This window comes from Anomaloglossus baeobatrachus, chromosome 4, assembly GCF_048569485.1.
Source record: "Anomaloglossus baeobatrachus isolate aAnoBae1 chromosome 4, aAnoBae1.hap1, whole genome shotgun sequence".
Taxonomy (NCBI): Eukaryota; Metazoa; Chordata; class Amphibia; order Anura; family Aromobatidae; genus Anomaloglossus; species Anomaloglossus baeobatrachus.
Genome location: NC_134356.1, coordinates 279,046,101 through 279,059,545, shown reverse-complemented (window position 1 = coordinate 279,059,545; position 13,445 = coordinate 279,046,101). Strand labels below are relative to the sequence as shown.

Sequence of the window (13,445 nt, the reverse complement as noted above, 5' to 3'; positions counted from 1 at the left end):
AAAAATGCTGACCATTTAAAACGTGACTTTGGTCACTGGTCTCCTAGATAAAAATATAGATCATGGTTTGGTTTTAAAGTAAGTGATACATTTTTAAGTATATAATTTATGGGTGAGAAAAAACAGGGATTACTTTGATAATGTGAACTGTATGAATAAACGTTTTGGGGCAAATTTAGCAATACTTTTTGTTGCCCATAGCAACCAATCATACCAAAAAGTGTTACAGGTTTCTTCCCATCTCCAAGATCCTATCCCAATATGTAGTAGGTGTAATAGTAAATGCCTGCTTTTAGAAATGTAGTATAGTTCTCCTGATGCCATGTCTCTTACCTCATGTGCAGGGCATTTTAGCTTGGGTATCCATGGTTACATCCACTCATAGTAAGTTAGTTACTCGTGGTTTTAACTATGGATACCTAAGCTGCAATGCCCTACATATGAGATAAGAGACATGGCTATATCAGGAGAACTGCTACATTTCTATTTGGAAGTATTTGCTACACTTGATAAATTGGGGCTTTACTGTCTTCTCCACCAGCCTCTCAATTCATACCCCATTCATGCTTATTAATGGAAGCTGTCAATCAGATGCTGGGGGACAGAGGGATGTTTTGAGGATGTGAACAAGTCTGGTATATGTGCTTTCTATGTAAAGTAGATATTTGCACAGATGTAAATGATTAGGCATGGAGTACAAGAATGTTCCATAAAAGAATTACTTTACTACAGAGTCTCCTACCAGTCCCAGTGTGATGAGATCCTGTCCATTATACACGGACCTCCTCCTATCTGGTATTGTCACAAGATTCTAGAAGGAATTAATGGTTATTTTATAACATTCTCTACTAGTCCAACTTTAAAATTAAAAAAGAAAAAATCCCTGAAACCCCTTTATGCTGTTTCATTTCTTGTAAGTATATGCAAAACAATTGTCTGTAAACCACAATCTTGTACAGAATCAGTTAATTATTTATACATTTTGGATACTCAGAGATTTGTAATGTTTTTAAATGACAACTCTTGAAGAATAAATTGATTTTCAGCCCCTAAAATTTGCGTTTTGCATTGGTTTAGTACCTTCACTCCCCAGCTTCTGCTGCCTTTTCATTTTTAGGATGCCTAGTTATCGCACAATAATAGTACGCAATGAGTAACAGTACACCCAATTTAGTTGTATAAAGCCACCCTTGGTGTCAATCAGTATTTGTGTTCCTTGGGAATGAAAACTTTTAGTGTTTTTGCAGCAGTAATGTGTGGCTATGCCAAATTTTTGTACTTGAGAATTATGTAATCTGAATTTATAGGTTTTTTTTATCCATAGTGGTGTTCTGCCTGTTCATCATATACACTAATATAAAATACTGTTCTAAACCGAACCAGTAAATTCTTTGTTGTATTCCATTGTAACTCTATTGCAGTCTTATTGTACACTGTTCCCTTGAACTTGAAACTTTTAAGGCTGGAGTTACACAGCAATTTTGGCTGCTACCCAGGCTACACAGCCAGTGATCCCTTTGTGCCATTTCAGCATAATGCAGGCAATCGGGGGTTGCATTGCCACCGTTGGGGTACCAAGACAATCAAGTTGTAAAAAGTCGGGCCCAGTTGGATTGAACTGGACTGCTGTTACCCTATGATTCGCTTTACAATCCCATTCACCTGTATTACACTGCAATATAGCAGTGGCACATGACGATGTTTGGCTGACAGACAGAGACCGGTCATGGCCAAAAACACTGTATAACTCCAACCTGAAATATACTTTAGTTCATTCTTTTTTTGTAAATGTAATGTGGTCAATTATAGAATGGTGTATTTTGCTGTTTACTTAGACCTTTACAACCCAGTCTTAAATTTCCCTTTTCAGCGGTGTTAACACGTGTATTAAAAAAACCCCAGTCGTAATATATAGGATGCATTTCCATATTCTTCTCAATATCTTAATCATTGGAGAATATTACACATCACACTGTAAACCCTTTCATCTGTTGAAAATAGATTTACTAATATGTACCTTTTTATTTTCACAAAAAATAATTGTTCAAAGTTGATTAAAAGCCCAGCCCCTAAATTTGTACATTAATGTACAACCTAAATAAAAAAAAAAAATATTCTCATTCGTCATACCTTTTAAACCATCAACTCTAATTGCAGAAAACTGTCCTTACCGTAGTGTCATCGTTCTGTGACAGCTAGGTGAACGCCGATCCCTGCAAGAGAAGTCTCCCTTCTAGCTAAAGGGGCTTGTCCCACTAACATAGTACAGTTGTATGAGCAACCACTATCAAGCTCTGGTGCTCTGTACTCCTAACCAGCAGTTGGTCCTCGGATGAACACTACTCAAGTACCCATGTATAATGGAAGTAAACGGGGGACTCAGGAATTTTTCCAGCAGACTACCCGTAAAAATGCTTTCGTTCCCCATTGATTTTCATTACACTTGGGTACTTAAGTGCGCCCATCTGAGCCACCGACTGCTTGTTACGAGCATGGTGGTGTTCACTCTTCACTACAATTTAATTTAATAGAATTTGAAATGAAAGTACATTTCACAATTGAATGTTCCTGTTCTGAGAACCTCATAAATGTGTCCCTGCTGTGTAATGGCCGTGTCTGACCATATAGGAACATGGTCTGATCGTACCACATCTCCTGGGCACTGGAGAGATTAAGAGTAATCAGACAGGACAACATGCGATCGCAGCTGAATCATTCTGTTAGGTATAACTTTTCACTACCTGCTTTTAAACAGAATTTTACCACCTAGAAAGAATGTTACGATCCCCTGTGTAGTCTTGCATCCTTCCTTTCCCAGGAGATGTCGTATGATCAGACCATGTCCCTGTGTGGTCAGAAATATCCATTATACAGTTCATAGCAGGGGCACATTTATAGGATTTTCAGCATTGGGATTTCTTTTTAACACATTCAATTGAGGAACTTATTATTTCATGATTTTTTGTTTAAAATGTACTTTGAAAGCCCTTTTAAAAGGATAGTCATATGAACAGTGAATATGTATTTTTGTCTAATGATCTGTATCCAATAGTAAGAATACAAAATCATTTTTCAGCATTAGTAGCCAAGGTACAGCTGCCTTGTACTTTGTGTGTGTCTGTGGGGTTTTTTTTTTATATTTTATTCCCACAAATCGTTATAAAGCCTGTTTATACTCATGAGTGACACATACTTGCTGCATGATTACCGCCCTTTGTACCTTCAAATGCTCCTTAAAGAGCAATGCAGTTAATTGTCTCGTCATGTATGACACCAGAAAAGGTGTATGTCTGACCACCTTATAGGTGCAAGTGTATTCGACCCGTTTGCAGGGGCAATATCTTTTTGTCAGCATAAGCTTAGTTTACAACTCCATCCCTGCTTCATGTGACTTATTGGCATCAGTAGGGATGTTGATATGTATGGGTCAATTTGACGGCTATTGTTCAACTAGCCCTCCATATCTTAAAGCACTAATAGCAAATCTTCTGTATGTGTTTGGTGATCAGTCACATTTGGATTTCACAACACATTTGTGACATGTAAAATATCTGGTTTATGATCTGCGTCAATGTAAAGCAAAACTGCAGACCTACTGATGTAAACAGAACACTGTCTTTTTAATAACTGGTGTGGGGAAGTGGATGAAAAAATAAATTAAAATAGAATTTTTAGTACTCTGTACATATATTGACTGGATATTTTTTCATACTTGTAAATCTGTATTTACAGAATTTTTTTCACTATTTATAGTTTAGTTCTCATGTAACAATTTGTGTTCTAAAAAAAAGATAAGTTGTGTATTGCAAAAAAATAATGCACCCCTCCTGGATAAGTTTTTTGTTTTTTTTTTTACTACTTTCGTTGTCAATAATAGAAGGACTTTGATTTTAAACTTTAACCTACTAAACACATTACTTTTTTTTTTATTTCAGAATATGCAGAAGGGGTGTATTATTCCTATAATGACTTGTAACTCATGTATATTTTTGGAACAAATATCTTCATATATGATATGTATGGCACAATTTGTCTGATCTATTTTCACGGTGTTATAAAATGTCCTTCCAGTGTTGCTCTCATGACATGCATTTACATCTGGTAACTGGAGGCATGACAAAAAGGTTGGGGAGGCTTTGGAAATGTTAGTTAAGACAGCCAAGTCTGCTGTCAGTTAGGGCTCATTCAGATGTCCATGCACATTGGTCTGAACTTGGACCGCAGTGCACAGAGTAACCGCTACTCTCCTAACCTGAGCATGCTAGCCTCCGAAATATATGATTCGGTCATTTTTCGGTCGACAAGAACCACTGTGCCTGGACATCTGAATGAGCCCTTCTAGTGTATACCATTAAACGACCACAGATTTTGATAACTAAATGCAAGCTGATCAAAGGTCATGGATTGAATGATTAATACAATTATTCTGTATGCCTAGAATATCATTGTTCTAGACAGCACATGTCCTGTTTACACACAATATGATGCCAAGAAGAATATTTACCAAGCCTGTTTAGATCAGCTACATTCATTCCTAGGAACACTTATATCAGCCTATTATCGGCCAGTGTAATACACTTTTAGGCTATGTGCGCATGTTGCGTAAATTCATGCAGTTACGCTGCGCTTTGTAGCGCAGCGTAACTGCATGCGTCCTGCGTCCCCTGCACAGTCTATGGAGATTGTGCAGGGGCCGTGCGCACGTGGCGTTTTAGAGTGCAGCGCTTCGGCTACTGCCGAAGCGCTGCGTTCTAAGAAGTGACATGTCACTTCTTCCGTGCGCTTTGCCGGCAGCCCCTGCTCTGTCTATGGCAGGAGCTGCAGGCAGAGCGCATGGAATCGGCTTTTTTTTTTTTCACTACGGACATTTCTGCAGCGATTTAAAACGCACATGTGCTCTTCAGATCGCTGCAGAAATTTCTGCAGGGCTAGTACGCAACGTGCGCACATAGCCTAAAACTGTTTGGAGACTGTCAGTTACACTTTTAACACTCATTTAACAGGTTTTACAAATGAATATTGTTTACTTCTACAATATCATGGTACTGCCCTTGACTTGTAATGAAAAAGATTTTACTAAGATATGGAGTTAAAAGTGCTATAGCCAAAGCATATGTTTTGGGTAATATCTGATTCAACTGTTCAACTTAATAGAAAAAAAAACAGGTATTTTGTTATTTATGGCTAATTTTTTGTAACCTACACACACTTTCAGAGTATGTTCACAAAGGTTTGATAAATGTCACCCTTATTGTCTACGGCAAAAATCTGAGTAAACAATCTGGTTTCTTTTGTCATTGTTCCACAAATTTGCATTTTTACTGTCAACAATCCACATTGTCATCTGTTGGGGCAAATGTTTTTCTTTAGGCTAGTTTCACACATCCGGCATTTCGCCGTATTGCCAGATTCAGCACACTCCAATACAGTGTAATACAGTACAATGGCATCGCGGCACCTCCGGTCACATGCTCTGGTCACATGACAGCATGTGACCAGAGCTTGCAGTGATGCCATTGTACAGTATTAACACTGTACTGGAGTGTGCCAAATCTGGTGAAATGCCGGATGTATGAAATTAGCCTTAGCATGCGCAATCCATGCTCCTTATTCTCGAGGCACGAAAAATCTGCACATGAATGAGGTTGCCGAAACCCCATCTAGATGCACAAGATCCCGATTGTTACATTTTGGGGAGAAATTTTCTCTGAAATGTGACCTATGTGAACATAGCCTTAGTTTGTTAGGTTTTTAAATGTTCTAGCTGAAAAACAAAATTATGTAAGCATATAGACAAGATGGCAGATTAATCTGAAAGTTAGAATAGTTCTGTAAACAGTGTTCATGATCTCATGAAATATTCTTTTGTACAATTGAGGGCTTGTTGCTATTGTGTATTTATAAATACTGTTTAGACATTGTTCACGGTCTATAGCTGATACTTGTGTATAAGCACTAATTCACATTTGACTGTATATAAGACTGTTAGTATCTGCTATAAATGTACTTTGCGAATAAGCTGTCTTCTGATACTAAGCAATCTTATATGCGTGGAAATGTGTAACCATCTTTTAAAGCTGTACTATTTCTTGAGCTGTCAATGGTATTGTGTTCTGACGAGAATTGTCTGCCATGTACTGTATCAAATCTACATCACAAAATTTTAACACGTTACAGCTGACAGAAGAGGAGCACCTCGAAAGATCAACGCCTACTCGTCATAGAAGACACTTGGCCTTCAGTTTACTTCACGACTCAGTTTCTGAGACCATATGGATTAAAATGAACAGATCTAGCTGTGAATAAAGCAAATCTGCAAACATGGTAACCTGTAGATCTACTTCTATTTTTAAGTTGCTTAAATGTTTTATTTGACTGAAACCTGTGTGACGTAAACATTACTAGCTCTTGCATCTTTGGGTATGCATTACAATGCCAACTTCTAATGTCCAGTTCTTTCTTGTTTTTATAGTTGTTTGTTCCTGTTCATGTTCTAATGTTTGTACATTACACCACCTTGATGACAAGATGTGGTATTGTAATAAACTGTTTAATGGGGCTGATGTGTAAAGCTGTTCGAGTTCTTTGCTGTTTACACCTCAGGGAAAGGCTTGTGTTAGCGATATGTTGTTTTTATTTCTTTAACCACAATTTGCAATCATCGGGTGCCCATTATTCATGTAAAATAACTGACTTTAGATGTATTTGTTAGTTGGCTACATCACTGTTGACAATTTTAGCCATTTTGTATATTACTATATTTGGTAGTAAATGGTGTAACACAATTAGTTTAGTCAGTGCATGCCATAAATGTGTATTTTAATAGGCCACCATTCCATCTTCCATATATGACTCTGTATGAAAACTTGTGTTGGAGTATGAATCACAAAGTGTCACCTCTGGTTTTGCAAATTTGCTTCTGTTTTAGCAAAAAAAGTCAATTTTAAATTCAAGCGTAATTCCAGCAGTTATTGAATAGATTTTTGCCTGTTCTCACTAATGCATCAACCTGTGGTGGAATGATTAATTTTTCTGCTCAATACGACGTTTTCTTTCTGTGAAAGATTTACTGTAGATCTTATCTACTTCTTTTATTGGACTGCTTTAGGATACCAAGTTTTCAAGACCGTTGGTGACATGGTTACCTATACACTGCTTGAATACTGTAACAGGTTCTTCCCGCAGTACATTTTCTTCTGTAGTAAAAGACTACAGGCTGTATGCACACAATTTGAAACTAAAGGGTCTTACTTTCTCACACGCCAAGGAGTTTGCATTGCTTATGCGTTTTTCTGATCAGCAGTTCAATTGTCATGCAACATGATAGTGTATAAATGTTTTTATAACATGTCACCAAATGAGTTGGTTACTCAATGTAGTAAAACAGAACCAGGTAAGTATTTTTATCATGATTTTATCTTTCCCCTTGTATTGATTCCACAATTTACAGTTTTGGATTGATTGGAATATAGATTTCACCTTCAAAACTTAAAATATTGCTGCCCACTGATCACCTCCTGTGGTAGACACAGTGCAGCTTTTTCCTGCACGTGGATGAGCCGTAGACTGACAGCTGAGAATCAGTAGTGTTTTAGCTTTGATATTCTCCATCTTGGGCTGTACTATTAATATCAGGTTTGTCTAAAAATAGAGGAGAATCTCCTAGAAATAAAGGGTCTTCCCATCCCCCTCTAGAAACACCTATGTCTGGCATAGTAGTTGGAACTGACTCGCTCTACTAACTGTGAACACTAGACATAGTCCATGAACAATAATACCAGACTTGGCTCCATGAATTAGAGTGCCTCTGTTTCTGGAAGTCATGCGGAAAAATATAACCCCTGTTAGCGATTAATTTTGTCTTACAACCTCTGATCCTATTCAGGTATTTATATTTGTATATTTATTTCTTTTGTACATATATATAAAAAAAACAACGTAAACACATTTTGTATGGACTGGCTATAAAGTGCTTGCTTGGTATTACATCTGTCATTTCTAGCACATTTTCTTAGCATATAAAACAAAATTTGGGCAACGTCTTTTGTCTGTACATACTCAATTCTTATTGTCCTTTTATAGAATGTGTTCAAATAGCAAGTTTGCTTGTGGTTAAAGACTTGAAAGTGTTTTAAACCTAGCTGTACTATATTTTTGCCAATATATAGGTTGCTGCTGTAAATATCACACCTATGTGGGTATGTTAAATTTATTTTCATAGGATTGGTCATGTGGTACAGTCACTTAGATAGAAGCCTTTTCTTTTAACTGTGAAGTGTGTAACTGGTTGTTTTTTATATATACACTGCTTTGCTTCCTAGTTATAGCTAAATCTTGGGTATTTAAAGATTTAGATGCTTGATTTCTTGTCATCCAATGTTATAATGCTAACTGTTGGAAAACAATAAACTACTTATCTTCGACATGAAAGCACTGTTTGAATTGGTTTTACGAACCAAGGACATCTAAACTGTAAGTAATGTTGGTTTCTTGTATTAACATTTGTTCTCACAGGTCTAAAAGTTCTCAACCTAAATAAAAAGGTGTTGAGATTTCTATTTTTACATTTTTAAAAGTTTTTCTCCACTTCTATCAGGTTACATGAAAACACATGTCAGAAGTATCCATTCTTAAATTGACATTCCTCTGTTAAATCTCATAGAAATGAATAACTTAACTGGGTGTTAGCATTCCCTTTGCCAAAGCTGGCACCACTGCTTGGCGTCATTGTGTAGGAACACACCACCAGCTGGTAACACCCACATGTAGGAGGAAAGCCAGAGTGATTGTACGTATACTATTCGAGAAGATGCCCCCGAGCTTATCCATAGTACTTTTTTTTTTTTTTTCCCTCTTTAAAACAACGGGAACCAGGAGAGCGGCCAGGTCCATTTTGAGAAAAATCCAGCTCTATTCTTTAGGACATACCTTTATCAATATGCAGATTGTGTTAGTGGTCAATTGTTTTCTTTTTTATTTTCATAAATCAATAGTTCACATGAAGATAAGAAACTTTTATAATGTATGTTGTATGGGTAAAATCTGTATTCTGTGAAGCCAGATTTTCCCATTCCTGAGATAATGACAGTTGGTACTGATAAGATGTAAAAGGGATTAAGGATGAAAGAGGAGTTGTTCCTGTAGCTTAGGGGTGGGGAGCCTGTTTTTCTGGCAAGGGCCATTTGGAAATTTCTACCAACAATCGGAGGGCGCACAAAATTATCAACTTGAAAATGATCCTGTTATATTTGGTCAATTAACTCTCCCCTACTATGGTGGCTGGAGCTGCTTCCCTTTGGTGTGGCTGATATTGATCATGTTGCATCTCACAACTGCTTTTCCAGGTTTGTGTCAGTCTGGAGCGCAGTTAACACTATAAGTTTGGTAAATCATACTTCATATAGGAGATGCTGGGACTGCTGTGTTTACATCAGATAGGAGATGCTGGCAGTGCTGCGTATATATATCACAGGAGATATGGGGGCTGCAGTATATACATCACAGGAGAGGCTGGGGCATATACATCAAATGAGATGCTGGGGGCTTATACATGGCTGTGAAGCACAGACATCATTGGGGGTAGGGCGGGGCATGTACAGTACTCAGGACGGTAAGGCTGCTGATTCTCTTAACTTCTTTGGGACAGGAGCTCATTGTGCACTTCCCTGCCCACAAAGTATGTCCTCAGAACGCTTGCACTCAGTGTATGTGCACTCAACGTTCAATAGTGAACACTGTGTATATGCTTTTTTTCAGCGCACATTGGGAGTTTAAAGGGCCGGCAAGAAGTGGCTCCAGCCTGCCATGGGGTCGCATATAAGATCATCTTCTACTCCTCTCCTCCTGCTCCCTCCCATCTACATATAATTTTATCCTTAGCAACTGTCATCTCCTATGTCAGTAATGGGAAAACCTATCCTCACTGGATACAGATTTCTGCATGAATTGAGAATGTTGCAAATCAAAACAGTCCAGGAGGAGAAAGAAGCCCTTTTTTTCTGATTTTAAAATATATTACAAAGTTTATTTTTGTGTACTATTGAGATATAAAACTCTTTCAAGACCTTTTGACTTCTGTTACCGGAGCCTGCATCTTTCCCTGCACATGACGACTGATCTGATCAGTCTTGTGCCTCTAACAGCTTTAAAGGGAACCTGTCATCAGAAATTTCGCCCAAAAGCTAAAAGCTTCCCCCTCTGCAGCTCCTGGGCTGCATTCTAGGAAGGTCCCTGTTATTATTGTGCCCCATGTGAGACCAAAATAAAGCCTTTATAAAGTTCTACCTTTTTGTATGCAGCTTCTGTAAATCCGTCACGGGGGCGGGCTCTCTGCCGTCCGTTATTCTGCCTCCTGGTCCTGTATGCCGCCCCCATCGCTCCTTTCCATATCTGATGCACCGCCCACTGCTCCAGCCATCCCCGCGCATGCCCAGTGCCAGTCTCACAGGACTGAGCAGTGTGACCGCTGGTGACGTGTGCGCAGGCAAGTGATTATGGACGGGACTGTGACTGTTATCAGCAAGTACCCGGCCATAATCTCGTGAGCGCGCAAACCTCTCCAGCATTCACACTGAGCTCAGTGTAGATGCTAGACTGTATGGGCTGCTTCCAGGGATGACGTCCCTTTGTCATGTGATAGGGGCGTGTTCGAAATACTATCACGTGACAAAGGGACGTCATTCCTGGAAGCAGCCCATACAGTCTAGCATCTACACTGAGCTCAGTGTGAATGCTGGAGAGATTTGCGCGCTCACGAGATTATGGGCGGGTACTTGCTGATAACAGTCACAGTCCCGTCCATAATCACTTGCCTGCGCACACGTCACCAGCGGTCAAACTGCTCAGTCCTGTGAGACTGGCACTGGGCATGCGCGGGGATGGCTGGAGCAGTGGGCGGTGCATCAGATATGGAAAGGAGCGATGGGGGCGGCATACAGGACCAGGGGGCAGAATAACGGACGGCAGAGAGCCCGCCCCCGTGACGGATTTACAGAAGCTGCATACAAAAAGGTAGAACTTTATAAAGGCTTTATTTTGGTCTCACATGGGGCACAATAATAACAGGGACCTTCCTAGAATGCAGCCCAGGAGCTGCAGAGGGGGAAGCTTTTAGCTTTTGGGCGAAATTTCTGATGACAGGTTCCCTTTAAACCTGTTAAATCCCGCTGTCGCTCCCCGCCAGCATGTGTTACATCCTGCAGTCAGAGATTGTCATTTTCCACTTCCAATGGCGCTTCCATGATTGTGGGACGCCGATGGGTTGTCTACTGCCAGGGGTCAGCTGATAACCTGTGTCTGTCATGACGATCTTCTTTGAGAATGCCAGCAAAGTGGAGGAGATTTCTAGAACTCTCATGCCCATTGTGCTGCTTTGTTACTCAGCGAAAACTGTTGTGTTTCAAATCTGCATCATGTCAGGTTCTCTGCTGCAGAAACTCATCAAACATGGATGTAATTCGCACCGAAGTATATCAGTAAAGTTTTGTCACAGCCTAATACCAGGAAGTATCAAAACCAAAGAAGCTTTATTTAAAGTGTGACATATCAAACAGACAAACTGGAGCGTCAAAAACACAATAAAAATGCACACAACGCAATGAAAAAAATGCAAATAACCTAATTGAAATAATGGGTGCAGATATACTGCAACATCAAAATCTCATTGTGGAGATGTAAGCTAACTCTGCCCTAACCCCTGATCTGCAGTTTTCTGCAAATGCACAGTGTATACAGAAAGCTGCCAGGCAATAGTGTGCTGGGTTACACAGAATTCAGCCTTCAGAGTGCTACAGAGAGAAAAAAAGGATTTTATAAAGTAGACCAGAAAGTGATACATCTCTGGAATGATGTGTCTACATCATGTTTCCTCTCAATTACATAGCAGAATGTTAGTGACTGATTCCCTTTAAAGTGACTGCATAGAATGACTCGTAAAATAAAGTAGGCGCTTAGTGCTTCCTGGTGAGGCTAATCATTTAATTGCACTATCACACCTTGTTTTCCATGTAGCTCTGCCTTTTTCTGGCTCTATCAAGCAAGAGCCATCAATCTAAAAGGGGAAGATGGAAATCGAGGGCCAACAAGCAGGGGGAAAGATGTATTTAAATTATGTTTCTAGTACTTGATTAGAGACTGCACACTTTTCCAGCCGCAGTAGAATATACTATTCAGCTGGATGTTGGATTGTGTTTTTACTTACATACTGAATCTTATAGGAGTCTACAATGCAGCCTTTAGAATTCTTAAGTCAGCTATTGGAAAATTGTACACTAAAAATAAAGACTTCATGTACTTGTCTGTAAGAGAATACTTCAAAGACTGATGTTGATTACATCACAAAAATAACTCATAAATGTACTATAACTGTGCCTTTGTTTGCAACTATTAGCTTCTGTGAAGTGATAGTATGGCTGTGTTAACAAGATCTCCATTGACTTGAAGAGGTTATCCAGCACTGTTAAGTTCTGCATTGGAGGTGAGCACTGCCAATACATTTTTGACCCCATACACTTATCAAGTTGCATACACTACTGCCATGAATTGGGCTCATTTCTTATTCTGATGAACAAGTCGTGCACGACTTGGGAGGTGTATGAGGATTGTAACGTCATTGATACTGCTCACATCTGATGAAGTTACCAGCACCAGATAATTGCTTTAACATAACTCATTCCTGTCAGCCAAGTGGTCAACAAATAGCCAAATAATTTGATTCCACATATCTGTAAACATCTTTCTTGTATTAAAGCCACATTCACACATTGAGTATTTAAGTCACTTCTTTCCCTTCATATTTGTAAGCCAAAGCCAGGAGAAGTGGTGTCCGTGTTTCTATTTAAACTCACAAAATACTCATGCTTGTGACGTAAAGCTGTTATATGGTATTTAATTACAAAATTTCAGTGTAATTATACATGGTTTCTGAAGACACTCCAGTTAGTTACTAAAGCAATATTACATACTTTACCTCTTGCAGATTAATTTGAAAGCTGTAGGTATATTAATTCCTCCTTAGCTTCATTTTCAATTAATTTGTAAGGAATGCCTGTTCTTCTATCCAGATTCATACTAGTGGACATTGGCTTAATATTAAAGCTGTAGGGCCTCTCTTCTGCCATAGGTTAGCTATACAGATGCATCTGAAATTAATTTTAATGATATTCTAATATATTATTCCAGTAATTCAATACAAAAAGGGAAACTCATAATATATAGTCATTACAGACAGTGATCTATTTCAATTGTTTATTTCTGTTTAATGTTGATTATGGCTTACAGTTAATGAAAACTCAAGTCATTATGTAAAAAAATTAGAATATTATATAAGACCAACTGAAAAATTGATTTTAAACTCAAATGTTGACCTACTGAAAAGTCTGTACAGTAAATACACTCAAAACTTGGTTGGGGATCCTTTTGCATGAATTACTGCATTAATGCAGCGT

General features: G+C 38.7%; 1 protein-coding gene across 4 annotated transcripts in view; it reads left to right on the top strand.

Annotated features, from left to right (window-relative positions):
* CPSF6 (cleavage and polyadenylation specific factor 6) overlaps positions 1–10,175 on the top strand; it is a 92,189-nt gene extending 82,014 nt beyond the window's left edge. For all 4 annotated transcript variants that reach the window (XM_075344872.1, XM_075344871.1, XM_075344870.1 and 1 more), the window contains exon 10: positions 6,178–10,175. The gene's annotated coding sequence lies outside the window, so the exon portion shown is untranslated. The remainder of the gene's footprint in view (positions 1–6,177) is intronic.
* The last annotated feature ends 3,270 nt before the right edge of the window (positions 10,176–13,445 follow it).